The 5458-nt window shown below is 37.9% G+C and overlaps 1 protein-coding gene across 1 annotated transcript in view; it reads right to left on the minus strand.

Moving 5' to 3' along the window:
* The window catches only part of galt (galactose-1-phosphate uridylyltransferase), a 30678-nt gene that overhangs the window by 18250 nt on the left and 6970 nt on the right, over positions 1-5458 (minus strand). The gene's annotated exons all lie outside the window — the stretch shown is intronic.

A 5458-nucleotide genomic window follows, 5' to 3' on the forward strand; every position in this document is an offset into this window, starting at 1 on the left:
TCATCGTGTTAAACCCGCCAATAGCGTGGCAGGTACAGTTGTGGTCAAAAGTGTACATACACTTGTAGAAAATCACAATGTTATGGCTGTCTTGAGTCTTCAATAAGTTCTACAACTCTTATTTTTCTGTGATAGAGTGATCGGAACACATACATGTTTGTCACAAAAAAGTCTAAAGTTTGGTTCTTTCATAAATTTATTATGGGTCTGCTGAAAATGTCACCAAATCTGCTGTCAAAAATATACATACAGCAACAAAATATGTCAATTTTGGTGATGTACGAGTTGTTTCAATCAAATTAGCTTCATGTCATGGCCTCTTCACTTCTTCTAAGTGATTCTGATTGACTACACAGCTGTTGACTTCTCATGAGCCCATTTAAATAGGGCTCATTTGACCAGTGATTAGACTCAGCTACAAAAGCTACAATGGGAAAGTCAAAGGAACTCAGTGTGGATCTGAAAAGCGAATTATTGACTTGAACAAGTCAGGGAAGTCACTTGGAGCCATTTCAAAGCACACATCCCAAGAGCAACTGTGCAGACACTTATACGCAAGTATAAAGTGCATGGAACAGTTGTGTCACTGCCACGATCAGGAAGAAAACGCAAGCTATCACATGCTGCCGAGAGGAGATTGGTCAGGATGGTCAAGAGTCAACCAAGAATCACCAAGAAGCAGGTCTGCAAGGATTTGGAAGCTGATGGAACACAGGTGTCAGTCTCCACAGTCAAGCGTGTTTTACATCGCCATGGACTGAGAGGCTGCCGTGCAAGAAAGAAGCCCTTGCTCCAGAAAAGGCACCTTAAGACTCGGCTGAAGTTTGCTGCTGATCACATGGACAAAGATAAAACCTTCTGGAGGAAAGTTCTCTGGTCAGACGAAACAAAAATTGAGCTGTTTGGCCACAGCACCCAGCAATATGTTTGGAGGAGAAAAGGTGAGGCCTTTAATCCCAGGAACACCATGCCTACTGTCAAGCATGGTGGTGGTAGTATTATGCTCTGGGGATGTTTTGCTGCCAGTGGAACTGGTTCTTTGCAGAAAGTAAATGGGATAATGAAGAAGGAGGATTACCTCCATTCTGCAGGAAAACTTAAAACCATCAGCCCGAAGGTGGTGTCTTGGGCGCAGTTGGGTGTTCCAACAGACATGACCCAAACACACATCAAAAGTGGTAAAGGAATGGCTAAACCAGGCTAGAATTAAGGTTTTAGAATGGCCTTCCCAAAGTCCTGACTTAAACCCCATTGAGAACATGTGGACAGTGCTAAAGAAACAGGTTCATGCAAGAAAACCATCACATTTAGCTGAACTGCACCAATTCTGTCAAGAAGAGTGGTCAAACATTCGACCTGAAGCTTGCCAGGACCTTGTGGATGGCTACCAAAAGCGCCTAGTTGCCGTGAAAATGGCCAAGGGACATGTAACCAAATACTAATGTTGCTGTATGTATATTTTTGACCCAGCAGATTTGGTGACATTTTCAGCAGACCCATAATAAATTTATGAAAGAACCAAACTTTATGACTGTTTTTTGTGACAAACATGTATGTGTTCCGATCACTCTATCACAGAAAAATAAGAGTTGTAGAACTTATTGAAGACTCAAGACAGCCATAACATTGTGATTTTCTACAAGTGTATGTACACTTTTGACCACAACTGTAGATGAGCCAGTTTGTGATTGGTTCCCGCAAAATTGTGAACTAAAGCCGGAGAATTAAACATGCAGGTAACCAGACAGAGCTGCAGGGCCAAATCAAATCGCCGGCAGAGCTTTACCCAGTCTACTAAAAATGCATCTCTAAAAAAGAAAATGATTTACAAGTTAAAAGTAGATGTTTTGATATCAAACTGAGACCAACACTTTTCTCTCATCAGCCACCAACTGGCATTGTGTGGCAGATAGTATTCACTCGAAAAGAGATGCTATGGCATTAACTGTGATTTTAAAAAAGGAAACAATCGAGAATAGTTTCATGCTCTACAACAGATGAGATGCGGTCTGTCACTTCATTTGTGGAAAACATCCTTTCGACGTTACAGCACTACAATTCCTTTTCAATCAAGCATTAAAGAAAATGCCTTTAAGCCGCAAAATCAGCTTTGCAACGTACTTCTACTGCATTCCAGAAGGCTCTTTATGGATAACAGGGTTCATCACAACAGACGTTTGGTTTATTTGTTTGCACTTTATGGCATTTTAATGGTTGTAAAAGCAGGGAAAGGACTCCCTAATGACTCTAACATGTAACATCTGACTCAATGCTGCATAAGAAATGAATACATGAGATAACAGTTGCTGGGGGTTTTGAATAGGAGGTAATTACATAAGGGTTTGTTATAATTAGCACCCAAACCAATGTACCCAAGTTTATGCAGGTATGCATAACTAAACTGTAATAACCTTTGCTTGACATATTCATGCTCTCATGCGTGAGGAAAGGAGCAAAGCAGTTTGTGTGTGTTTATAATAAACAGTGGTCTTTCGTTTGGCTTCTAGTTTTTTTTTTTTTTTTTCTTCATTATTTGTGCATACTTTGAGGCTATGCATTCATATGAACTTCTTTCTGGGTTTTTCGACTGCTTTAAGGCCTATTAAAGTAGAGTTTTACTGAAAGTAACATATTTGTGTCACCGGGAGTGTGGTTTTCCAATTATTATATTCCATCGCATGAACAGAGTAATAATCAGAGGCATTCTCTGCTGCTTTAAAGAGCACTGCTTCAGGCTGCATGGCAAATTGTTTCCTGATTAAATACTCCTCTACTTTTTCACCCAGAATGCAATGCAGGAACCACACTGTCATTGACTCCGACAAAGTTTTTTTTTTTTTTTTTCCTCCTTTACAACAGGGGTGAAAGCTGCATTAACTTCATGAGGGAAATTGTAAAAGGCTCCTCTTGATGATCAAAGAGCTCCATCATTCTTTTTTATTTTGAGGAAATTTATGAGAATAAAATTCTGCTGGCCTTTCCCTTAGGGCACATGTCAAATAGCTGTATCATCCTAGGTTTAGAATCATAAATAATACTTCAATAATAATAAAGCAAATGCATTAAAAAATCATTTCTTATAAAAGCTGGCAATTATTCATATATGTTGGCATGTTTGCCCTTGGTAAGATTCTGTACACAATTACTGCAGTGGGAGCAGAATCCTGCTCAGTGTGATGTTAATGGTGATAAATACTGGCTAAAGGCTGCATCATGTTAAAGGCATGGTCAATGTGAGACCTATATGTGTAAACTGTTTATCTGCATGCCTCCAGGCATGTACAAAAGTTGGGGTGCATAATATATTTGGACGCCTTCCAGCATCTGTAGCTGTGGCTCTGTTTGTACTCCTGTGATTTTGTATTTACAGATCTATCGTCTATTCAGCCGACTGTTGATTCTCAGCAAACAGTCTACAAATGTAAAGTAAATACAGAAGAGAAAAATAAAGGGTATACTTCCACAAGACAGAAGTTAAGACAGAAAATAAGAGGTAGAACTCTTAAGAGCTATTATGACACCGTTGGCTCTTTTAGCTTTGGCTTCCAAGTGTTGCTCTTCAAGAATTAAAAAGATTCTTCGGGAGAAAATATGAACTCAATAACTGTCTGCTCCTAAGAGTGAGACTTGTAGTTTTCAAAACACAAGCTGAGCACTTCACAGAAAGAATACTGTGTGTGTGAAAAAGGATGTTTTTCCAAGGGCATTCGTTTTTTCCTTCCTCCACTTACATGAAAATACATACAGCTCTGTCCCGGTGAGACCAAGGTAGTCGGAAGCATTGCTGCCTGCAGAACATGATTAACATTTTCTGTTCATTATTCTCCAAAGTTTTAGATATACAGTATGCTTCTTGCATTCTGGCCTGGAGGGGTTGTCTGTCTGTACTGTACACTCTACTCTTTGCTTGAACTTTGAAAGGGAAATCTGGACTGCAGGAAGAAACATTTCTTAAACTTTTAAAAAAGCTGCATCAAAGCCAACAATCCAAGTTTGAGTATGTTTCTAAAATTCTTTAATAGTGGGTCACATAAAAAAACATGCATAATTTACTGTAATAGTCAACAAGAACAAAGACTTTGGTGGTACCTGAACACATATATTAAAGGGGATGTAAACCATTTTAATCAGAAAGCTTCTCTCTTTACAGTAAGTCTATTACTTTTTTTTAATCAAACCAACTTTGTGAAGTAGCTAATGTTACAGTGTGTAAACGCATGTTCTTCTGAGGTCACATACTGCCCTCTGCTGTTAATTGTAGACAACAGCCTCAAAAAACATCACAGCACAGATTGAAGTACAGCCGGTTTTTGTTTCTGTACGGAGGCAAATAATTATTTTACTCCAAAAGCCGGAGGATTTGAAATATCATCGATTAACCAGAGATCAGGAATGCATCAATGCAATCAGGATTGTTAACTTGCTTATCTCTGTATAAAATAGCTGGGTCTCCTTTACACACACACTCTAAAAGGCAAGGTGGCAACACTGATGCAAATACTGATGCTGTATTTATGAACAGCTGTGAATAATTAACAAACTTCTGAAAGCAAAAGTGCAACATTTTTGGGGATTGGGGTATAACCTGTTAATTAGTGAGGTAGGCAGTTAACTATCTTCCTTTTTTTTTTATTCTATCTTAATTTTCCAAAGATTCAACCTATATTTTTTAAATGTTTTAAAAATAAATACTTAATGAAAACTACCCTCAGAATTTGTCTGTGTGGATGTAATTCTCACAACACCTGACAGCTGTTTCTGCTATTTACCATATTTTTCTGTCTTTTTCTACATATGAATGTGTGTCATATTCTCATTGTAGTTTATTATTTCCACCAACGCAGTTGAACTTGGCATAATGGTTCCAACTTGTATATTACTCTCAGGCTGAAAATCAACCAGGCTGGCATATTATTTTGACTACATTGACAAGAACATTGCTGTTTGAAATTAAACATTATCTATCTACACTAACCACTCTTCTGTTTCTGTCACTCTGTCATTCTCCCCGCTGATTGTGCTCGTTCCCAACATTACTCTATGAAGTGACAGTTTGACAGGAAATCTTTGCCTCTTTCACTCAATAAATTCAGTTTCTGGATTTTGGATGACTTGAACAACTATAGTGCCGTGATTTGTTCATGGTTATATGACTCTAGCTTGTGTCTTTTCCAAAGTAATGGCTTATTATTAACCAGTAAAGATCAGGGGCTGACCTCTAAGCTATCAGCAAAAACACAGCATCTTTATTTGCTGTCATATTCTCAACATGTGATATAGGGAGAATTACATTTCTAGTTGTATAAACTTTAAGATTCTATTTTATCCACCTCTCTCTCTCTCTATCTATATATATTTCAATTTCAACTTCATGTTGCTTTATTGGAATGACAAAAACTCCATCTGTGTTGCCAAAAAAAAAGAACAAACAAATATATATATATATATATATATATAT

This window comes from Etheostoma spectabile, chromosome 16 (assembly GCF_008692095.1).
Source record: "Etheostoma spectabile isolate EspeVRDwgs_2016 chromosome 16, UIUC_Espe_1.0, whole genome shotgun sequence".
Taxonomy (NCBI): Eukaryota; Metazoa; Chordata; class Actinopteri; order Perciformes; family Percidae; genus Etheostoma; species Etheostoma spectabile.